Genomic DNA, 25,421 nt, shown 5'->3' with positions numbered 1-25,421 from the left:
CATCTGTGCACTTCAAAGGCATGACTCTAGAAGCTTCTCCCCACTTCAAAAGCATAACTGTGCATAAAAGAAGGAGCTCACACATCACCACTTCAGAACACTTCTGGACCTGTGGATAATCTGTCAGAAAGAAGGACTGCTAAGCCGCTGAAAGGACTGCTGCTCTGAATGAACTCCTGCCCTACTGAGCTGAACTGCTGCCTGGAGACTTTTTGCCTGGGTGAGAGGGACTGGACCTGAATCTCTAGAACCCCAAACCCAAAACCAAGAGGTACTCTAAGGGCTAGTTAGCTGACCTCCTGATCTGAAGCCTCAGGGACATAACAGGCTTCCAACAACATTGAATGTGCTGGGGCAAGATGGCTGATGCTTAGAATGCAGCAGTAGCTGTTCTCCTTAGCTCCAGCCTTAACGGGAGAATGGTGGAGGAGAGAACTCAGATGGCCCTTTAAAATAAGGAAAATGAAATGCTGGGTGTTATATATGCCGCCAGTAAAGGAGCACAGCGGTACCTGAAAGGGAAACGTGTAGTCGTGGATCCCAGCGGAGCGAGAGAGGTCACTTTGCTGCTGTTACATTTTACCGGTGGTATGCTTGGCTCCGCTGGTCATCGATTGAGGGACATGCTTGGTTGGAGAATGCCCGTGAAATTTAATAAACTTGTGAAGGAGCTGGCTGATGCCATGGCTTCTGCCTTGTCACGCATGGCAATCCATGCTCGGAAGACAGCTGCCAGGCGAACAGCGGAAGAAGCGGTCATCCCTGTGGAAGAGAAACGCGATGTGGGGGTGTTGATGACTGGAAGCTTGTAACGCAGAAAGAGAAAGAGCAGCAGTCTAGTGATGAGCCGCCAAGTGACAAGTAACCACTGCTCTCAGAGATCTTAGCTAGAAGGGCAGCTGGGCCTTATTCGAAGAGACCTAGCCATGTAGGAGGGCATGAATCTGAACCCAAGGTGAGAGATAAGAGGTTTGGTGTCTCTCACTTGGAAACTGTGAGTACAGATTTACTTTCACTACCACCTCCACATAATGAATTCCCCAGCGGGGAAGGGTCAATACCAAAAGAGGGGCTGGAAGAGGCCAGGAAAGAGGGCCCCCATTGGTGTGGGTCTCAGAGGCTGAGACTAGGAGCTCAGTAAACCCCACAAATTCCTTTGGGCATGGAGAGAAACCCAGAATCAAGCGAAGGGTTGCAAGTTCCAGAAGTAGGAGGGTCCCCGGAAGGGGGGTAAAAATTATGTTCACTCATGGATGAGTCAGACCTCTCTGGAGCTTGTGAAACCTTGACAGAGGACGACTCTGCTCCAGGCACTTCAGGGATGTCTCGCTAAACCAGTCACACAAAAGCACATGCTCTCTCAGAAAAAGCAAAGCAAGAAAGCTAGGTCTAGAGGAAGGGGGTATGATTCAGATTTGAGCATTACCCGGCAGCTCAAGTGGGATTAATCTGCCACACATCAAGTACATGAGGAGGAAAATGTGGGGACAATAGGAACTCCAAAAAGGGGGACGATACTAAGTCCTGGGGTGGTAGATACTCCCACTATTGGACTCATCTACTCTACACTAAAGCAGATGAACGGGGAAACCCATATTGATACTAACAGAGCTCATCAGGCTACAAAGAAACTACAAGGGGAATGTGAAAAGTTAACAAGATCTGCTCGGAAATGACTGAGAGAATCACAGCAGTGGAAGAACAGACAGAAATATTGGAGGCTACAGTCGAGACATAGGGGAAACAGCATGATATACAGGAATCCAAAATGACTGATATGTTGTGGATATTGGAGGATTTTGAAAGCTGCCAACATAGGAACAATCTAAGGTTTTAAAGTGTGGCAGAAAATGCAGAGGTGATCAACATCAGGTCATTTTTGTTGGGTTTGCTAACGGGTGCCTTTCCTGAATTGGCTCACTGGGATTGAGAGTCAGAGGTGCAACGAGTGTACTGTTTTCCCTTAATGTTAAAGAAAAATCAGCAATATCAGCAGCCTGAGAAGTCTAGAGCAATCTTGGTGTTTTTTTGGAAATTTCCTCTTGCACCAAGCACATTTTAATAAAGCAAGGCCTAAGGCTAGATGGACATTTGATGGTCACACATTTTTTGTCTGGCCGGACTTCTGTCATTTGACAGTTGAAAGAAGGTGGCGTTTACGGTAACTATTCTTGCCCTTCCAGGGGCTAGGGTGAGAAGTATTTTGGATGAATCCTGCTAGCCTCAAGGTTATTTTTAATGGAAATTCTTGGGTATTTCCATCAGAGATAAAAGCACAATAATTCCTAAAAGAGATCTCTGGAGAGGCTAGGTAGGGTTGAAATACAAAGGGGAATGTGGATAAGGGTATATTTCAACTGTCACACTAGTCACAAAGGAGGAGTTGTAATTTGTGGGGGATGATGATGAAATGTAGATTGGGGAGGGGTTGATATTGGGATTCTAATCTCATAGGCATGATCTACCCCACCTAAGTTGTTCCGTTTATTTTCGCCTCCTTTGTCTGTCATCCCTTTATGATGGGGATGAATGTTTAAGTACACTGGTTTTTTTTTGTCACTTGTGGGTTATCTGGTAGGTATGGTTGGGGCTGGGGTGGTGTGTTAGCAGGTGGTATGATTAGGGTCATTATTGACCCACGTGCTCGAGGTAGGGGGAGGGGTGGGTGGGGTCTAGGGGTTCTGGATGGGGCACAGGGGGATTGGTGGAAGGAGGGATGGGTAGGGGAATTCCAAGCAGATCGATAGTTTTTTTAGGCAGAAAGGTAGATGGTAAGGTATGGTTTGGCTGTAATCGGATTCAAGTTGACAAGTTACGGATTGCTACAATTAATATATGTGGCTTAAACAATCCCCAGAAAAAGAAAAGGGTTAATTTGGATATACCATATTTAAAAGTTGATATAAAATGTATGCAGGAAACCCAGATTGAGGCATCTAAGTGGAATATGTTAGAGTTTACAGGTTATCAGGTCATCTACAACACTACACAAGGGAGATGAACACGGGGGTCACCATTTTAGCACGGAAAGGTGGATGTAATTTCCCTCAATCCAGGGCAGATAAGTACGGCTCATGGGTCATTGTAGAATGTTATTATTTAAATGGATTGTTTACATTCTGCTCAGCATATGCTTCCATAGTGGATGATCCCACAGTGTTTGAGAGGCTCAACAAAGAATTGGATGGGTGGCTGCTAAGGCTGGTCATCTTTGGAGATTTTAATATCAACATTAAAAGGAGGTGGTTATGGACAGGGTGTAAGTTTTATCAAGGCCGCAAATCTAAGGTCTTTATATCTTTGAACAACTTGGGAGTTGCCAATAAATTATTAGATGTATGGGCTGAGTAGGGGATGTTTGATCCTGGATATCATTTTTTTTCGGCTCCCATCCGGTACATGACTGACTGGATTATTTCTTTATTTCTAATTGGTTATTACAGGTATGCCAGATGTGTAAATATCCATGGGTAATGTTGAATCACAATCCACTAGTCCTAGAGGTAGACATGAGCTCTTTACCGCCCCGTATGCAGTTGGTCTTTTGAGAAGGCCCTACTGTTGGAAGAGGATTATGTTAATCATATGAAAAATTGGATCCTGATGCTTATGGCTGATAACATAGGGAGGGCTTCTAAGGGTATAATCAAGGATGCCCTTAAGGCAGGGATCCGGGGGGGAGACCTTACGGTTTAGCTGGTCCCGCCTGAAGAAGGAGAAAATGATCTGTCAGAACTTCTGATTCTTTATCGGCAGCAGTGATGAAGCTCATAGAAGCAGTAGCAAGGGGGTTAGAAATGGAAGAGGCTCAATTGAATGTGGCAGTAAATATACAACCTGGATAAATAAGGCATATGGAGCACTTGCTTGCGATATTCTCGAGACAGAAGATAGCACAAGGAGTGACCGGAGAGATTTGTGACTCTCATAGCAGTATAGTCTCTGACCCAGTAGGTGTACATGCTACTTTTCAAAGGTTTTAGTAACAATTTTACACAGAGGAGGAAGGTATAGAACCCGAAGATATTAAGAGGTATTTGGATCTAGTGACACAAAAAGAGTTAAGTGAAGAGGATCGGGAATCTCTAGATCACCCTATCTCGATAGAGGAAGTTACAATGTCCATTTCAAGTTTACCACCAGGAAAAGCAGCAAGGACAGATTTGATTCTGGGTGAATTTTATAAGATTTTTGCTTTCTCTATTAAAAATTATATGTTAGAAATTTTTTTACGAATTCAAGGGGGGGTTGATTCACCAGAGTCATGGGTGACCGCAAATATAATAGTTTTCCCCAAAAAGGGTAAACCTGTGTAGGAATTAGGGTCCTACTGATCAATTATTTTAGTGAATAGCGATGCCAAAATCTATGCAAGACACTTGCTATGCAATTGCCTGGGGTTATAAAGAAGATAGTCACAGGTTTATCACAGGAAGGGATACAACCGATCATAACCACCGGGTCATTACTTTATTAGATATGAGGAGACCCTAGGGCTCTAATATTTTTGGACGCTGAGAAAGTGTTCAACAGGGTCTCCTGGTCTTATCTCTGGGTAGTCATGGATAAGAAGGGATTGGGTCCTGGATATATAAAATCTGTACAATTTTATACCAAAATCCAGCTGCCAAGATCTCACTGATGGGTGGAATGTATGAGACGGTGGTGATTCAACAGGGCACAAAACAAGAATGCCGATGCTCCCCTCTATTATTTGCCCTTTATATTGATCCCCTGATTAGGAGAATTAGGAGAATCAAGGGTAATGTAGCAATTTTACTGGTGTATGCTCAGGGATGAGAAACTAAAATTCTGGCATATGCTGATGTTCTGCCAATTATCACCCCGGACCCAGCAGTGGCAGTAATAGAAATAGAGTTGGAGGCAATTTGGTTGTTTCTCTGGGTATCAAATAAACTAAGTCAAAACGCAAGTTGTTACTAATTGCAATATACAACTAGATGACAGGCGGGTAGTGTTGAATGGGGTTTATCTCGGGGTTAACGTCACGTCAGACATCAATAAAATTGTGGTTATTAATCTAGATCCTATGATTAGAAAAACAAAACTGAGAAAGATTTTAGGGGGAATAAATAACCTCAGACTTACCCTAATCAGGAGAAGTAATTTAGTTAAAATTATGTTTTTACCTAAAGTATTACATTTTTTAGGGCCATCCCCCTTGATGTTGAGAATTATTGGTTTATGGTTTTGGCCTGGATGATTTGGAGATTTACATGGGCCTATTTTTGCTCTAGAAGGGCCCTGAAGTCTTGAGTGCTCCCGAAGGCACATGGTGGATGGGCAGTACCAAATTTTCTATTATATTACTGTGCCAACGCAATGCAACATATGGATCTAATGTTTCACGGTAAAGAACAAAGTGGAATTTTAGCTAACGACTCCCCAACGATATGAACTACTGATAGGAGAGGAGTGTTATATTCCATATACGTACTATAATATAGGACTCAGTAAACTCGTTACCCATCACCTATATTCTCTCCCTACATTACACTTGTCAGAGTTTACAGGTACTGACCTTTAACCAAGATATTACACTGCATTCAGAACACAGGTTTTCAGTAGTTCAAAATCTCATACATTATGCATGAGGGTTCTTGGAAGCACAGCAGGACTGCCAGCTCCTGTATAACATCTATGCATAAAGTTCATGCCCAATGTCATCCTTAGGCCGACACAGTAACACAGCAAGGTAGGTCCCCTGGGGAGACCTATGGGTATATATACATCACATATTGCTAAGATAGCTAGAGGAGATCAAGACTTCCCGTCCGACACACTGACCAGAGACGCTAAGGTTCCTGCATGTAGACACTCCAGGTCGCAGTGGTCTAACATCCGTCGCGTGGTGTCTAGCTCGAGACCTGGACAGGGTCCCACAGTCTCACTTAAGGTAATGCGGTTGACTATATCCTAGCGGGATTCTCAGCTTAACATCCACACCCATGCTACGCACACTTAGGTATATCTAGATAGGGAGGCATCGTAGGAGTACGCATTTTTTATCATGTGTTCTATATACTTGAATGTATTCATGATTTTAGTAATATGGTAGAGCTCTACCATCCTTTTACTTTCGTAGTACAGTTAATCATTTATATCCTATACTGTCTAACGGTTGTTGCAGCACATTTATTTTACACCAGAATAACAACTGTTCAATAAATGATTATTGAAAATGCCCAGCTTGTTTAATTCGGTGTATCCCTCTGGAACAGACTAAGTAAGCAGGAGTGACTGAGCGAAAGGCAGTACATTGTTTCCACGATCCTGAGGAATCAGGGTTGTCATTTTCTGAGGTTGCCAGAGAGAGGAGATTATAGTGGCAATGTGAGCTAGGTGTGACAGACAGGCTAATATATGCGGTTGGGGTGCACAGAATCAGTCTGCAACCAGTCCCACAGTTTATGTTATCCAAAAGCGCAGATGCTGTATAGGTCATATAGGAACTACATGACATGGCACCGCCAACGTTGGTTGGGTACTTATTTAACAGTAGAATCTGAGTAGTTGAGTTGTGCTTTTCTCAGAAATCCCTATTCACAAAACACCGGAGACGTCTGGAGTGGGTAGGCTAAATTCCGCCACAGCTGAGTAGGCAAACATCCTATTTATTGGCTGCAGGTTAATCAAGCTTGAAGGACACAAAGTTCCTAAAATTTGTGCAAAAAAACCTTATCTTAAATTTCCTGGAATAGGTCTTTGTCTCTAAAACAATGACTGAAGATGTGGATAACGCGGGAGGAGTTGTGCAAAAATTGTACCTCTCAGATGAAGAAAAGATTGCAGATGCTATTCAGATTACAGAGAATTTTAGAAATACAGTCACCCTGAAACTGCTTGCGCATGGTCTAATTCCTAGTGGTGGCATAGTAGCTTTTGTGATAGAGGCACACGATTCAAATAGTACAGAGGTATTTAATTTGTGGGTTACATTCCCAGCGGTATACAGTCATAATATTGAGTAAAAAAATATAGAATTACCTTAATATCGAGTTAAAAATATAGAATGGACAGAATATCAAATGGACAGAATATAGACAACAAAAATATCAAATGAAATGGACAAAATATCGAATGGACAGAATATTGACAGCAAAAATATCGAATTTGAGGTAAGTAAGTTAATATCGATTTACATAAATATAGAAAGTCAAAATATCGAAGTATTTAATATAGATTTAAAATATATAAATTTTTTAATAATATCACATTTTTTAAAGTGTTTATTATGTTAGTATATGTGTGAAAAGTGTATATTTATTTTATAATTTATTTTAAGTAATGAATTTAATGGTATTTCATTTTTGCGTAATTTAATTTTGTAGTCTTGATTAAAGGTTTTAATATATTTATTGGCACTTAACTTGAATTAATTGTTAATTAATTTTTAATTGGTAAATATTAAATTATAATTGGTAAATAATTTTTATTAATTGATTAATTGATAATTATGTTATTTTATTAATTTATTTTCTGTAGCAGGTTGTGGGTTTATAGGGGAATAGGGTGGGAAGTAATTTAATTATAATTGATTAAATGTTTTAATGAATTGGTATTTATCTTGAATTAATTGTTAAATATGTTTTAATTGGTAATTAATTAAATTATAATTGGTAATACATTTTTATTAATTGATAATTATGTTAATTTTCTTTTTTTTCTGTAGCGGGTTGTGGGTTTATAGGGGAATAGGGTGGGAAGTAATTTAATTATAATTGATTAAATGTTTTAATGTATTGGTATTTATCTTGAATTAATTGTTAAATATGTTTTAATTGGTAATTAATTAAATTATAATTGGTAATACATTTTTATTAATTGATAATTATGTTAATTTTCTTTTTTTTTCTGTAGCGGGTTGTTGGTTTATAGGGGAATAGGGTGGGAAGTAATTTAATTATAATTGATTAAATGTTTTAATTTATTTATTGGTATTTATCTTGAATTAATTGCTAAATAATTTTTAATTGGTAATTAATTAAATTATATTTGGTAATTAAATATTAATAATTGATTCATTGATAATTATGTTAATTTTATTAATTTATTTACTGTAGCGGGTTGTGGTAATTTTTACCCCAGAGCTATCCAACGCTCTCCCTACTGTTGCACTCACTGGAGTGGGAATAGTTATTTTTACCCTTCCACTATCCAATGCCTTCCGTACTGTTGCACTCACTGGAGTGGGAATAGTAATTTTTACCCCTACGCTATCGAACGCTTTTTCTACTGTTGCCCTCTCTGGAGTGGGAATAGTAATTTTGACCCCTACGCTATACAACGCTTTCCCTACTGTTGCCCTTTCTGGAGTGGGAATAGTAATTTTTACCCCTACGCTATCCAACGCTTTCCCTACTGTTGCACTTTCTGGAGTGGGAATAGTAATTTTTACCCCTAAGCTAACCAACGATTTCCCCACTGTTGCACTCACTGGAGTGGAAATAGTAATGCTTACCCTACTGCTATCCAACGCTTTACCTACTGTTCCACTCTCTGGAGTGGGAATAGTAATTTTGAACCCTACGCTATCCAACGTTTTCCCTACTGTTGCACTCTCTGGCGTGGGAATAGTAATTTGTATCCTCCCGCTATCCAATGCTTTCCCTACTGTTGCACTCTCTGGAGTGGGAATAGTAATTTTTACCCTTACGCTATCCAACGCTTTCCCTACTGTTGCACTCTCTGGAGTGGGAATAGTAATTTTGACCCCTACGCTATCCAACGCTTTCCCTACTGTTGCACTCTATGGAGTGGGAATAGTAATTTTGACCCCTACCGCATCCAACGCTTTCCCTACTGTTGCACTCACTGGAGTGGGAATAGTAATTTTTACCCCTACGCTATCCAACGCTTTCCCTACTGTTGCACTCTCTGGAGGGGGAATAGTAATTTTTACCCCTACGCTATCCAACGCTTTCCTTACTGTTGCACTCTCTTGAGTGGGAATAGTAATTTTTACCCCTACGCTATCCAACGCTTTCCCTACTGTTGCACTCACTGGAGTGGGAATAGTAATTTTTACCCTCCCACTATTCAACGCCGTCCCTACTGTTGCACTCTCTGGAGTGAGAATAGTAAATTTGACCCCTACGCTATCCAACGCTTTCCCAACTGTTGCACTCACTGGAGTGGCAATAGTTATTTTTACCCTTCCACTATCCATCGCCTCCCCTACTGTTGCACTCTCTGGAGTGGGAATAGTAATTTTGACCCTCCCACTCGTGGAGCATAATTTGCCAAGACTGTTCTTTGTCCGTTTCCCCTGCTACAGGAGTAGCATAGCTTTTTGCTAATAGTGCTGCTGAGAGACCTGCAACCAACGCGAGGCCGCAGAGGAGGACGAGGCGCCGGCCCCGGGACTGCGAGGACCAGCAAACACCATCTCCAGCTGGTCCTCTTCCCGTGAGCGCCGCGCCCCCTTCCAGTGCCCCACCTCCAGCCTAGCACTACAACTGCTCGCGGCACCCGCTTCGCGGGTGCCACTCGTGGAGCATAATTTGCCAAGACTGTTCTTTGTCCGTTTCCCCTGCTACAGGAGTAGCATAGCTTTTTGCTAATAGTGCTGCTGAGAGACCTGCAACCAACGCGAGGCCGCAGAGGAGGACGAGGCGCCGGCCCCGGGACTGCGAGGACCAGCAAACACCATCTCCAGCTGGTCCTCTTCCCGTGAGCGCCGCGCCCCCTTCCAGTGCCCCGCCCCCAGCCTAGCACTACAACTGCTCGCGGCACCCGCTTTGCGGGTGCCACTCGTGGAGCATAATTTGCCAAGACTGTTCTTTGTCCGTTTCCCCTGCTACAGGAGTAGCATAGCTTTTTGCTAATAGTGCTGCTGAGAGACCTGCAACCAACGCGAGGCCGCAGAGGAGGACGAGGCGCCGGCCCCGGGACTGCGAGGACCAGCAAACACCATCTCCAGCTGGTCCTCTTCCCGTGAGCGCCGCGCCCCCTTCCAGTGCCCCGCCCCCAGCCTAGCACTACAACTGCTCGCGGCACCCGCTTCGCGGGTCCCACTCGTGGAGCATAATTTGCCAAGACTGTTCTTTGTCCGTTTCCCCTGCTACAGGAGTAGCATAGCTTTTTGCTAATAGTGCTGCTGAGAGACCTGCAACCAACGCGAGGCCGCAGAGGAGGACGAGGCGCCGGCCCCGGGACTGCGAGGACCAGCAAACACCATCTCCAGCTGGTCCTCTTCCCGTGAGCGCCGCGCCCCCTTCCAGTGCCCCGCCCCCATAATCTCGCACTCGCCATAAACACCACCTTGACCGCTCGTCGCGGGACGCGCGCGGGGCGAACGCCGGGGCGAAGACCGGGCAAAGAGCGGGCCGTTTGAGGCCTTTCGAGGACTGAGAGACTGGGCTGGGCCATACCCCCTGTAAGTAGCCACTAACATTATACAAACACTTATTACTGCGTATTTTAGCCTTATTTATATCCACAAGAACATCTCCTTTTTCCCCGATTTTTAATCTGACACAATGGTAGTTACGAGAGGGAAAAAGACCTTAGCTCTAGGGAGTGTCGGAAGCCTAGTGGGCCCCATGGACGAGTTTCTTACAAAAGCAAATACGTTCATCGACCAAAGCATTTCCCTTATGGAAAACAGAGTCTCACTAGACCTAGAATTTGCCAAAAGGTCATCCCTGGGAAACTTAGCTCAAGCTAGAACCCCTGTGTCAAAAACCAACACAAAGGCACTAGGGAATGCATGCGAAGGCAGACGCAGCCTCCCAAACAACGTAGATCTCTCAGTATCAGAGCTCATAGATTCTCCTTTGGGCTCAGAACTAGAAAAGACTCCTGAGCTACCTCCCCAATCACCCACTCAAATACCACCAATGGAGGATACTCACGCTAGAGGTAGGAGGGAAGGAGCAATTAGTAAAAACACCTCTACTAAAACAAACTCTACCACATCGATAATAGCTCCTACCCTTATCCCACCACCACTAGCACAGAAACAACTCTGCACTGTAATAGTCCATCACGACCATCAAGAAAGTGCTACTCCCATCTCATTGGTCTCACAAACCCAACCATCTGCAGAGAAGAGCCGAGAAGAACAGGATAACTCTATCCTTATAAATAAGCTAGCTGAACTCTTTAAACAACTTATACAGCCTCTAGAACAAAAACTAGCTAAGATAGAGAACCACATATTGAAGCTCACTTCTATGCCAGAACCCAAACAGGGCCTCCCCCAGCAAAAGAAAGGGGGTACAAATCCTTTCCATAATACCCTCCCGAATCCCCTCGGCACAAATACAAAACTTCCCATCCCCCAAATCACCACATTACAGCCAGTCACATCGACAGCTTCACTTTCTACCCCCATACCGATAGTCACGCTGACTTCAACCACCGCAAACCCTAATAGCACAGCGCCAACCTTGTCAAAACAAGATAACAATAATCTGGCACTCGCAACTACTGTGCCACAAGTACCATCAAGAAAAACTGCACCTTCCAAAACCCCGGCATTTAACCCTTTTTCTCAATCGACCCAAAGAAATACTTTAAGAGGAGCTGGAGAAAGCAAAACTCATTTTGATCTCCCCCCGAGGCTGCTCCTTATGTAGCGGTAATGATCGGAGTTCCCGAATTAGCTCCTAATACGGTGGAACCTCCATGGTCCTTAAAAAATAAAGTACACCATTGGCTACAGACAAATCGTCCTATGCCACCAAATTGCCATGGAAGGATCTCCTCCTTACGTAGGACCCCATGGGTGGGGAAAGGCACCAAACAGTTTTCAGGGGACTGTATTATTATTACTTTTGAAGAGCCCTGGGCGGCAGACTATATTAGCTCTTGGGACCAACCCAACGAAATCGGAGGTATCAGAATTAAGCCACTTTCCTTTTTCCACCCCTTTATACAGACCACAAGTAGTAATTTCTTTGAGGACCCAGTTCCCCCCTGGATAGAACGACCTCAGCGCCAACACACAGCTTATGAGACTAGACACTACGCTCCCCCTCGCCCTCAAGAGCAGGAAAACCCTTGGTATACAATAAATCCACGACATCACGGACCAAATTGGGGAGATTGGGGATACCAACAGCAGAGGATGCCCCGTAGAGAACCGCCCAGATGGGAATCCTGGTATAACATCCCTGTAGCAAACAGATATAGTTCCCTGGAAATGGTAGACTGACCATCAACAGACACAGAACACACTAACACCACCCTCCCAGTTTCCCTTCCGCCAAGAAACAATACTGCAAAGAGTTTACCAACTTTGGTCCCAAAACCCAATCTCCTCGCAATACCCCTTCTATTCTGGAACGTGGCAGGCCTTCGATCCAAGATCGAAGACCCTGTGGCTGTGAATTTCCTAGAACAAGGCAAAATCATCTGTTTTCAAGAGACCTGGATAACCTCAGAGGTCCATCTACTGGGGTACAAAACCTACTCCTCCCCAGCTACTAGTAGTGTAATAGGCAGACCCAAAGGAGGATTAATAATTTATATTGCCAACACCTTATCCCGCTTAAAAGTGACTAATCTTTTCACCGATCCTAATTGCCAGATACTCTCGCTCTCCTTTGCAAAAAAAGATACTACCATCATTCTTGTTAATTCTTACAACAATTTATCGGAAAATGACTTTCTGACCTTTGTTGAAAACATGCAGGAGAGATTAGGATGTCTATTACAGTGGGAGACTACCTCCGAACTGACTCATCTTCTCTGGGGAGGCGACTTTAACCTCCATCCATGTACAACAGCAGCCTCCAAACAGTGTGGGTTTGTGGATGAACAGGAAGCTTCACTAGCCCACTTCGCCCACAATAAATCCGGCAAAGCCATGAATAACATTCTCTCAGAGTTTGATCTAGTGATTGCTAATTCACTAAAGGCGGAAGAACACCAGTTCGACCCAACCTACGTGGGCAGAGGCCACCAGACCACAGTGGACTACATTCTGCTCTCTCAAGGGCTCATCACAACGGTCACAGACCATAAAGTGTTGGCAAACACACTAAGTGATCACTATGCTTTAAGGATAGAACTCCATCTACCAGAACACAATTCCAAGACCCCTCATATAGCCAAAGCTCTCACACAAGAAAGACTGCAGTTGGGGAAATACAATGGCTACTCCATCAAATGGGAGAAGATCGACCCACAAAAACTCACGAAAAAATTAGTGAACCAGACATACTTGAATATTATTAATTGCCTGGACCTAGAAACAAATCATGCAGAGATCCTCTCAAACTTTGGAGAAATTCTGGCCGTGGCCAAGGAGTTGCTCACGGGGAAAGTAACAAATAAACATCTTAAAAAAAAAGGATGGTTCGATCACAACTGTACGAGGGCCCTAACCGACTTAAAAACTGCCCTTCATAAAAAACCTAGGGATGTGGGCCTCATCCAACGCCTGAGAAGGCAATACAAAAATGATCGCAGGGCAAGACTACAGCAAATGAAAGAGAAATTGTGGAAAGATCTAGACAAGAGCTCCTCATCAAAAAACAGCAAGGACTTCTGGAGAACGGTCAGATCCCCATAACTATTAGATAATAACTCTCCCAAGATAGAGGTGGCCATTGACGAGGGAACTTGGATAGCTCATTTCGGAAATATATTCAAAACCTCCGAAATCACAGACCATCGATCAAGTCATAATAACGAGGTACAATATCCAATCCCAATATCTTTTGACATCACGGAAATCTTGGTTGCCTTGGAAAGAAGCAAGACAGGAAAAGCCCCGGGCCCCGATGGCGTCCCGGTCGATCTTTTCAAATGCAATCAAGATCTTTGGGCTCCCATCCTCACAAGAGTCTGCACAGCCGCAGTTAGCGAAGGCATTTTAGATTCCTGGACAAGATCAGTTATGGTCCCCATCTTCAAAAAGGGGGATCGCCAGGATCCGAAGTGCTACCGCCCTATTTCGCTTTTGGACTCTCTTGGCAAAGTAGTGGGGAGGGTCATTCTGGAGAGACTCCAACAGTGGAGTGAGGACAATGCCATCATTTCGGATCTTCAATTCGGCTTCAGAGAAGGCCTCGGGACAGTAGAGCAGGCACTCAATCTTAGTCTTATAATGGCTAAATACATGCACGCCAAGAAAACCACGGTTTACATGGTCTATGTAGACCTGTCTGCCGCCTTTGACTGTGTTTCACACTCCAAACTATGGGCGGTCCTAAGAGAAATGGGTATGGAGCCCTCCCTGTTGGATCTCTTGAGAGAGCTGTATTCTGGGGCCTCGGCGAGAGTTCGCTTTGGAAAGAGTGGTGAGCTGACGGAGTCGTTTGGGGTGGAGCGGGGAGTCAGGCAGGGCTGTGTCCTGGCCCCCTTTCTCTTCTCACTCTACACAAACGTCCTGGAGGAAGAGATGCTGAGGGGGCCTCAGGACATCCCAAAACTGAAACAGAGACCAATCCCAGCGCTCCTCTACGCGGATGACGCTGTCATCCTGGCCCGAACTCCTCGTGAACTCCAGTACTCACTCAACAGATATACTTCATTCATGAGCTCACTGGACCTAAAGGTCAACGTAAAGAAAACTTTTGTCATGATTACGGGGGGGGGCAAAGAAAGACATAAAAAATATCTTTCTCGATAACCAACCTCTTAAGACTACCACCCAATACCCATATCTTGGGATCATGATAGACCACAAGCTAACATGGAAACCAGCTGTGGATACTAGATGTCATCTCTTTAAGCGCTCGACAGCGGCCTTGCAGTCTTTCTCACGGAAATTGGGAAGGAGGCGTCCAGTAGAACTCCTGAGAATCTACAAAGCGAAGTGCCAGGCTATCGCTCTCTACGGAGCAGGAATCTGGGGCCACACGGAGGTTGGCGCCCTCCAAAAAATTTAAAATAAATTCATTAGATTTCTTCTTGCCACCCCGAAGGGCGCATCAACTTACGCCTCCCACATGGAACTCGGAATTCCCTATCTCCAGGATCTTATCAAAATTCAACCCTTGTTGCTGTGGAGACGTATTTGGGTATCGGACACAAACACACTAACTCAACTGGCCGTGACCGATACAATGTCACTCGACCATTCCTCTAGTTTGAAATGGCTACGTTACATTAGATCCTTTTTCATTGACCTCGGGCTTGAACAATATTACCTTCAACCAGCGGCGATTGCATCTCTCCCAAAAAAGGAGCTCAAAGAACTTGCTCTACGACATCTGGAAACACTAAGGCTGTCCGCTGATGCTGCAAAACCATCAGTGATTCAGGCGAATATAGTCCAGCAAACCTTTGGTATTCAACAATATCTTACCTTAGAGACCAAACTATACGAGAGGATGCTGTTGACCAGGCTTAGACTGAACCTTTTTTTCAGACTGGTCGCGTTTCCTACAAATAAGGCCTGGGAACAAAGCTTGCCCCCATGTCCTTGCGATGGGACATCTATTCAATCAAATATCCACGCTTTTATGTTCTGTAAATTTTACCATCCTCACAGAAAACGTTGGATCCTCCCGATATGCAGGAGGTGGGGTCTTAGACAGTGCCGACCGGCCTTTTATCGTCTGCAATCCTTAGAGTCTGAAGAACTCTGTTATTTAGTCTTAAACTTTTTAAAGTGCATCATGAATCATAGAAAAAACCTTTAGTTATACGTATAAGAAAAAACAATGACTTTTAAAAAATTCAAATGCCCTCGTCTTAACGCATGTCTTTTGTATTAACAGTATTTTTTATTGCTGAAATTGTTGTCTTTTATGGTTTTCTCTGTGATTAACCGAATAAAGAATTTATTTATTTATTTACTGTTGCACTCTCTGGAGGGGGAATAGTAATTTTTACCCCTACGCTATCCAACGCTTTCCTTACTGTTGCACTCTCTTGAGTGGGAATAGTAATTTTTACCCCTACGCTATCCAACGCTTTCCCTACTGTTGCACTCACTGGAGTGGGAATAGTAATTTTTACCCTCCCACTATTCAACGCCGTCCCTACTGTTGCACTCTCTGGAGTGAGAATAGTAAATTTGACCCCTACGCTATCCAACGCTTTCCCAACTGTTGCACTCACTGGAGTGGCAATAGTTATTTTTACCCTTCCACTATCCATCGCCTCCCCTACTGTTGCACTCTCTGGAGTGGGAATAGTAATTTTGACCCTCCCACTATCCAACGCCTTCCCTACTGTTGCACTCTCTGGAGTTGGAATAGTAATTTTGAACCCTACGCTATTCAACGCTTTCCCTACTGTTGCACTCACTGGAGTGGGAATAGTAACTTTTTACCCTCCCGCTATCCAACGCTTTCCCTACTGTTGCACTCTCTGGAGTGGGAAAAGTATTTTTTACCCTCCCACTATCCAATGCCTTCCCTACTGTTGCACTCTCTGGAGTGGGAATAGTAATTTTTACCCCTACGCTATCCAATGCTTTCCCTACTGTTGCACTCACTGGAGTGGGAATAGTTATTTTTACCCTTCCACTATCCAACGCCTTCCCTACTGTTGCACTCTCTGGACTGGGAATAGTAATTGTGACCCTCCCACTACCCAACGCCTTCCCTACTGTTGCACTCTCTGGAGTGGGAATAGTAATTTTTACCCTCCCGCTATCCAACACTTTCCCTACTGTTGCACTCTCTGGAGTGGGAATAGTAATTTTTACCCCTACGCTATCCAGCGCTTTCCCTACTGTTGCGCTCTCTGGAGTGGGAATAGTAATTTTTACCCCTACGCTATCCAACGATTTCTCTACTGTTGCACTCACTGGAGCGGTAATAGTAAATGTTACTCTTTCCGCTATCCTACGGTAAAAATATTTTATATGTTTTATTAATATTACGTTCATATATATATATATGTATTAATACATTAATTTGTATGTTTTTTTTAACTTACAATAATTATTTATTACTTTTAATGTTATCTAAGTATTTTAGGTATGTTTAAGTTAATTATATTTAATATTTCATTAATTTTTATTACTTTAAAGCTTTTTTAAAAATGCGATATTTTGACTATCTATATTTTTTACAACAATATTTTTGATTCAATATTTTTGTACTTACCTGTTTGGAGATAGGAAGTCGATATTTTTGTATTCTATATTTTTTACCCGATATTTAGGTAGTTCTATATTTGTGTCATCAATATTGTTTCAGTGATGCATTCCCAGCAGCAAATGCAACAACAAAAATATTTCACTTTTACACAGATGGTGATGCACCAGCGTAATATTGTCCATTTGAGGACATTGAGGTTCCGCTAACGTACCTGGAACACTTATACTGGTTCAAAGGCGCCCTACCCCACATAAGAAGAAGAGTAAGACTCGGTCCACATGGAAGAGAAAAGCGACATGGCTAATATTGGCATTTGGCAACTTATCCTGACATTGAAACTATGCCAGGAGCAGACATACTCATATTTCACAAAGAAGTAATAAAACTTTACAGAAACAAGACGCAATATGTCATGAGAATATTTACAGTCCAGCCAGCAATGGCAACAACAAATACAGATCAAGTTCAAAATAATAAGACTAAAATTACACCACAAACGTTACACGCAATAATGAGTAAAATGCCAGCAAAACGTAAACAAATTCCATTCTGGATAGCTCAGAAAATAAAACAGCTAGAAGCAGTTTTCCCAAATACCAGCCCTTATGAAAAACACAGAATGCTAATAATCTGCCTGCCCATGGGGATCACACCACAATTAGAGGACTGTATTTCATGGGGTACAGTTTTCGCTACCATATACACCGGAACTCATGGTGTCCCGTCATTAGCAGTAGTACCAGACATATTAAGACAAATACAAAATGAGTACAGAGCAGAGCCTGCTCTAAATGGGTTCAACCCACCACATTATTCCACTAAAAACACTCCAACTGCACAAAGGCAGTATCCTATAAAGCATGAAGCTAAGAAACAGGTCAGAGAGATCTTAGATCAACTTGAATATCAAGGGGTGTTTGAAACTTGCACCTCTCAAATGAATAATCCTTTGTTTCCGGTATCAAGACCAGACAATTCGTATCATTTAGTTTTAGATTACAGACATTTAAACACTTGCACTAAGACGTTTACAGTTCAAAATGCACGCAGTGTCGCATTAATGAATAACATTGTGCGGAAAAAATAAAAAACAACAATAGGTATGTCAAATGGATTAGTTTGCTAGAATATAGCGCCTGAGAGCAGATATTTGACAGCATTCTCAGCGCTAGGGTCCTAGATGCAACTTTGTCAACTCCCCCAGGGGTATAAGAACAGCCGGGGGTTTTATTCAGCCAGAGTAACTGAATTACTTCAGAACCTGGATGAAGAGACATTGCCCTATGTGGATGATATTTATCTAATGGAAAATTACCTGGAGGAACACTTGAACAGAGTGCATACCATAATTTGGAGATTCGCCTCTGAGGATTACAAAATCAACTTTAAAAAAAATCAAAAACAGCCCACCTTAACCTCCTTGTTCTAGGATATGAACTTTCAAGTGAAGGGGAAAGCCTGGCAGATAACTTTTTAGAAAAGTGTGCACTGCTCCATCCTCCAAAATCATAAATTAACAATCAATACTAGGACTTCGGCAGAACATACATTTTGGATTACGCAGAAGGAGTAAAACCCTTATATAATTTAATAAAACCTGACTTTTCAGTTAGACAATGGACACAGGAATACACAGTTACACTTTGTTACTTACAAGCTGACATGATAGCTTCAAAACACTTACAGACACGTGAAAACGTACGCAACCAGGATGAACCGAATAGTTGTGGGTCAATCAGGGTACACCTATCTAACATATAATGAGGTGAAACAGTACCAACAGCATATACATGTCACTTGTACACAAATGTGGAGATGCGTTTCGCATCTACAGAAACAATTCTAACAGTGGTACAGACTGCTGTAGTCAGAGAAAGAGGCCTGGCTCAAGGGCAACGTATAATAGTTGTGACCCCAGTTCCAGCTTTAAAGGCTGCAACAAAGGCAAAGCCTTACATCCAAGATGACTAATTCTCTCAATACAACAGATGTAGAATACAGGTACGACCCAAATTTGAAAACACAAGCATTTCTGCAATATGAACAAGAATGTCCTCCACCAAATGAAATAATGACTCTAGATCAGTATGAATACATTATTTACACTGATGGTTCCGCGCAACCGGCCATAGGGAGTAGACAACAATACAGCACCATGTGTGCTATCATTAAAGGACGGATGCAGAGTGGAAAGTTTCATCCAAATTGCACAAAAACACAGTCTTTTGGAGACTGTATGGCGCGGCTGGCAGAACTAAAAGAACTAATACTGGCAGTGGTGAATACGGATCCAGAATTCCCCACACTACTTGTGTGTGATTCCTTTTACTATGTACAGTCATGCAATGAATATCTACATCATAGGGGACGGAATGGGTTTAAAGTAATACTATCCTCACTGGAGTCCCCAAAACACACCAAGCCCCCGTCGGATCTGTGCCTAATTCCGCCGCCAGGCTAATCACAGACTGCAAACGCTTCGACCACATCTCCCCAGCCCTCAAAGCCCTCAACTGGCAACCCATTGAGGGAAGATCTGCATACAAGACTGCTTGCATTCCACACAAAGCCCTCCACCAACAAACCCCGCTATATCTCTTCGACAAATTTGAAAAAGCGGGCTGCGTCCTAGAAGACGAGAAGCTCTAATGCTCTACTTCTCGTCCCCCCCTATCAAATAGGAGCTCAAGACAATTCCACTCGTTCTCGGGATACACCCGATCATCTGGAATACCCTTCCCAGAGACCTGCGCTGCAACCCCTCCTACCACAGCTTTAAAAAAGACCTCAAATCCCACCTTCTCTGCAAATACTGGGGTCTGTAATCGCTGCATTCAACCCTTTATTCATCCCCCGTTATTCATTCCCCCTGACAGTCTTTTTCTGTCTGACTCTTCCCTTCTCTCTCCCTCCTTGACTTTTTTCTCCATTCTAATGCTACCCTCTCTCCTTTTAACACTTACCTCTAGCTCCTCCTCTATTCTCCCCCAAACTCGTTGCTCACTTCTCCTCTCTTTTGCTCCCTCCCCTCCTTATTTCTCTTGATTTTTCTTTGCTTCCTCACTTAACAGACCCGATCTCTCCCTCTCCCCTTTCCTAATTTGAGCTGTGCTGCCTGATTCGGACAATGTATATTTTATCAGCCCTATCCCATTTACCTGCATATACGAAAGCCTTGTCCTGGGTAAACAACCCTCCTTTAGTTCCCTTGTGTGAGAAGTTGGCCTGATATATGATGTTTCCAATTCTGGAACCACCTTGTATCAGTCCAAATAACCCCTTATGGTGTCTGGTTGTAAGTCAACCTTGTAGACAAGCTATCTTAATGGTAGCATAGACTAAGCAGCCTTAAAGGCTCAACTCAAGAGGTCGTGTTAAGCGAGCCTTTTTACCAATCACAGTCTTGTAATATCAAATGAAAGGACACCACACAAGTATATATTATAAAAATATATGTATTTATTTCTAAGAATAATCCCCAGTACTCTTTATGAATAAAGGGGCACAAGCGTTAAATCAAAAGCACAGTATAACATACAAAGTTGCACAATTATGGATGAGGGCGGGGGGGCCACTCAAACCATATATTAGGAAAGTGGTATAAGAGATACCAATCGAACAGTGGTTAGGCCTAGGGCCTAGGGAATCGCTGGGAGCAGTCGGGACAAGCAATTCTGAAGTCGGGAAAAGCCCGCGGGATTCGGGTGCAGTGCTGAAAGCACACGCATGCACCAATGTTAAGTCAATGGTGCGTAAAAGTTACACAAATAGAGTTTTAGGACACTTCCGATGAACCTAGAAAGACAAAACTTAAGACACAGGCCCTAGAGGTGTGTACCAGTGTGGGAACACCGGCGTTGCAATGTTACCTCACCCACAGGAAGCGGGTGCACAGGGTCGAAGTGGCGTCGGGTTTCGTCACGCAGGTTCTTGGTGCTTGAAGCTGAAGATGCTGCAGGCGCTGTGAAGGAGAAGTGTCCGGTGGGATCCAAGGGTGGATCGAAGTCGAAAAGTACCTGAAAGCAGAGGGGACAGAGCCTGGGTCACTCAGCAGTGACCAGGGTGGAAGCAGGACGGAACCAGGCAATGTCGGGCGCAATCAGGTGGTTGTCGAGGAGCTTCTCTCCGCTGCCACGTGGGCTCTGGGGCATCTGCGACGTCCAGGAGCGGGTCACGATATGTCCCACGTAGGCTCTCACCGTCGGCGCTGTCGGCTTCAAGATTGGAGCAAACAACACTTGGCAAAAGCAATCCACGCGGAACTGGGAGATTGCTTCTCACTCGTACCAGGAGGGTCAGAGCGGGGGCTCCTTTTCAGGGGAGCTGAAGCAAATCTGGAACAACCTGAATCGCAGGTCGTATTTCAGTTTTCGTTGGCACAGGGGCCGCAAGCCGGCTGGCAAGTGACCGGGCCAACGCGTTGAGCCAAAAGAAGCAGAAGGGCCCCACGCAGCACTCGTCGAGTGTAGAGGGGTGAACTTCGGTGCAAGAGTGACTCAGGGTTAGGGCTTCTCAAACCCCGGTGTACAGCTTAGAGGGTCACTCGTGGGCTGCACGGTCAGCGTCTCGTGGTCTTTCCAAGATGGCGTGCCCCACGCTTCCGGTCGCCTCCACGGGTCTCAGCTCTGCATGGACTGTGGATCGGGCTGTAGAAAGGCAGGCAAGCTTGATCTCGTTGATCTCTGTCGCTCGAGTTCCGGCGGGAACTGCAACAAAGCAGACGTCGAGGTGCTGGATGGTGCCTGTTTGCACAGGGTGGTCACTCCTTGACCACAAGAGAGAATCTTCAGTCTTCTACGTTGAGTAGGATGTCGAAGGGTCCAGAGTTTCGTTTCTTATGTTTCATCAGGATAATCTGAAGTGCATTGGCACTGCTCCCATTCTTATACCAATCTAGGGGGCTGGATTACCTCCTAGGTCCCCTCCTATGGGTGGGACCCAGGAAGGGGGTGGGTACACCCCTTTCCTTTGATCCAGGCCGCGCTGGGACAGGGGCTGGTGTGCCCCAGAACCGGTTTGGCCGGATTATGCAAGGGGCAGCCTTGTGCGCCCCAAGCAGTGTCTGGTTTCTTTCAAACCTCCCTGCTACAATCCACTATTTCCTGTCTGGGGTGGTGTGACACCTCCCTGTGACAGGAAATCCTTTGTCCAGGCCCCCTTGGCTGAGTTTCGGTCAGCTGCAGGGGGTCAGACCTGTGTCTGTGGCAGAAGCATCCATTTTGTGGATCTGAGGCTCTTTTAAAAATACACCGCATTTAAGCAAAGTAACATGTCTTCTCCCTCTAGAGGGGTGGAATGCTATCCCCGTCGCCAGAACTGGCTAGGGGATAGTATTCCAAATCGTATGACACCTTACACGACATGTTTTGATAAAGCCAAACCAAAGTTGCTATATAACCGTGAGGATTATAATGCACTTAAGAGTATATGGTATGGCATTATCCCGGAACAGCTTAGGGAGTTGTTCCCGACAGCTGCAGACAGGCTCAGTTAATGCTAGAGCTCCATCTCACATTAAACCACGCACTCTGCCCCAGGATTGATAAGGCCTTCCATAGGAGTGGCTCACAGGTTTATATGTGTCCAGATATAGGTTTAGATATAGGTATACTATATCTAAGCAAGAGGTGATTACACCATCTTGCCCCAGCTGAGTGATCAGCCAGTTGTGTCAATTTAAGAACCAGCCAGGGGTGGCAAAAGATATGCTGCAGCCCCTGGTAGGCCTTGGTGGCACCTATGCCCTGAGCACCTATAGTGCATGGTACAGGGGCTGACAAGGAGTCCATTTCCAATTGTGGTATGTACCTAGGGTACATGGAATCCATTTTACAGAGAGAGCAGATAGCCTGGGGCCCTGATTAGCAGGGAACCAGGCCAACTAAGTCGAAAACCAGCTAAACACAAGGCAAAAAATCTGGGGTAACCATAGTCAGGTAGCCACCTTCCTACACAACCCCCCCCCCCCCAAACGAAAGGAGATAAGGCTATCCTTGGCCAGGTAAGCCTATATTGCCTGAGTGGCCATATAAGGAAGTACCTGCACTAGCATGGGTACCCCCTGTCTCATGGTCCACTAAGCAGTCCCTCACCCTTGGGGTATTAGAGGGTCTCCACCATAGGGAATCACTACCTTGGGTGTGTTTATGCAAAGTCAAAGGCTGGTTTGGATATGGAGTATTGAAGTGAGGCTCCACTAATTTAGGGCTCAGCTTCCTCCAATTATCTTCCACCATGTGTGCCTTTCTTTCTTCAACTGAGTTGCACTGTGCTCTCAGGGTAAACCTCTGGCTACCTAAAGCTGGAGGTTGGGTCCCTCTGTTTGGCTTGCTAGAGGGACAGTTCAGGTTTGGGCCCTTTGGGTCCCAGGTTTGGCTGTGCCCAACAGAACCCATCTGTGGGAGGTCCCTAACTATTTTTAAGGGGGCTCCCTCAGGAGTTTTTAAAGGTTTCACCTTACTAGGGCTACTAGTTTTGGTGCCCCTAATCTGTTGATGGGGGTGCTTTATTTGACAGGGGGCCCTCTGAGTCTCACTGTCCTTCTTGTCCTCTGCAGCCCTGGGCTGACTAAGGCAAGGTAGAGAGGGGCAGGTTACCTGCTCCAGACTGGGTCCCACCTGAGAAGGGTCCACTGACATCAGAGACTCTGTCAGGCTAGGCCTAACCACCTCTGGGGCAGTTCCTTCATCAGGGGTAAGATCAGTTCCCTGAGGAGGCTGATCCTTTCCTAAAGTCTGGTGAGGGGGAGATTTCTCGTCCTCCTCTGTGCTCTCAGTTTGTGTGGAGTTATCCATCATTTCAGGCTTCACAACACACATATCAGTTTGAGTTTGGGCTGTGGCCATCGCAGCCCCACCAACCTTTTCAGGAGGGGACTCAGTTTCGGTTTCTGCTGTTTTCATAACAGCTTTGCTATTCTGTTCAGGAAGAGCTTCTGTTAAAGATGGGGCAGAGAGTTGATCAGCCCTACCAACCTTTTCAGGAAGGACATCTTGGATTGGGGCTGTAGCCATCACAGCCCCACTAACCTTTCCATTGGCATTTACCATTCTAGAATGGGTTTCCTGTTCAACCTCAGCCCAGGCTGAGATTTCTAAATCATTACCCAGTAGACAGTCCACAGGCAAGTTTGATGACACTGCCACTCTCTTTGGGCCAGTGACACCTCCCCAGCTGAGACTTACTACTGCCATGGGATGATTTGTTTGGATTCCATCAATGTTTGTTACCTGGTATGTGGCACCAGGTAAAAGTTGCTTAGAGGGGACTATACAGTCAGCCACCATGGTGATGCTAGCCCCTGTGTCTCTAAAAGCTTCAACTTTCAAACCATTGATGATGGGTTCTTGTCTATATTTGCTCAAGGTATTTGGGCAATCGGAGAAGTTGGCAATCCCCATGCCAGTCTCATAAACAAGTTCATTTGGGGATGGGGACCTGGATAGGCCAGGGTCCACCTGGGCTCCAAAAGTAAACCCACCCAGATTCCTGGGTGTGCTCCCACTTCCTGGGGGATTACTGCTGACAGTAACAGGAGGTGTTGGAACTGGCTTTGGAGGTATATTCTCTTTATTGCCATTATTGGGACAACAGCTGTCTGTTTTGTAATGCCCAACCTGTTTACAGATATGACAATAAGGCTTTTTCTGAGTTGAAGAAGTGTCTTGGGACCCACCCGCATTCTTGGAGTTTTGGGGCCCTGGGGAAGTCTTTTCCTTACTTTTATCCCCACCCTTTTCTTGAGGCTTGGTAGACTCCTTCTTCTGGTTACTGTCCTGATTCTTAGGCCTAATCCTGGTTCTGACCGATTTATCTGCCCTCTTTCCCAATTCTTGGGGAGAGGTCAAATCTGAGTCCACCAGGTGCTGGTGTAAGAGCTGGTTCTGACAATTACTTAGGATCTGCTCCCTCATAATCAAATTATACAATCCTGTAAAGTCATGTACTTTGCTGCCATGTAGCCAACCCTCCAGAGCCTTAGTAGCACAATCTACAAAATCAGTCCAGTCCTGAGTCTGTGTCTTCTGGGTGTCTCTGAACCTTAACCTATACTGTTCAGTGGTTAAGCCAAACTCATCTATCAGAACACTCTTCAGGACCTTGTAATTGTTTGCATCCTCATGTCTAACAGTGAGGAGCTTATCTCTCCCTTTCTCTGAAAAGGAGTACCATAAGATTGCTGCCCACTGTTCCTCAGGAACCTGCTGTACCATGCAGGCTCTCTCAAGAGCAGTTATCCACTTGTGGATGTCATCCCCTTCCTTGTAGGGGGGCACAATCTTTGTCAGGTTTCTACTATCATAGGACCTGGGTTTCTCTCTAGGAATATTGCTGCCACCAGTGGCATCTAAGCCACACATTTTCTGTTCTCTTGCCAAAGCAAGTCTAGCT

The 25,421-nt window shown here is 44.5% G+C and overlaps 1 protein-coding gene and 1 pseudogene across 1 annotated transcript in view; both read right to left on the bottom strand.

The window, feature by feature from the left end:
• Positions 1–25,421, bottom strand: part of SLC6A2 (solute carrier family 6 member 2) — a 1,355,875-nt gene that overhangs the window by 1,030,989 nt on the left and 299,465 nt on the right. The gene's annotated exons all lie outside the window — the stretch shown is intronic.
• Positions 14,736–25,421, bottom strand: part of LOC144799245 (forkhead box protein F2-like) — a 104,242-nt pseudogene continuing 93,556 nt past the window's right edge.

The sequence above is a fragment of the Lissotriton helveticus genome, chromosome 12 (genome assembly GCF_964261635.1).
Source record: "Lissotriton helveticus chromosome 12, aLisHel1.1, whole genome shotgun sequence".
In the NCBI taxonomy this organism is placed as follows: domain Eukaryota; kingdom Metazoa; phylum Chordata; class Amphibia; order Caudata; family Salamandridae; genus Lissotriton; species Lissotriton helveticus.
Note: the sequence above shows the minus strand (reverse complement) of the source record. Positions and strands in the feature narration are given on the sequence as shown.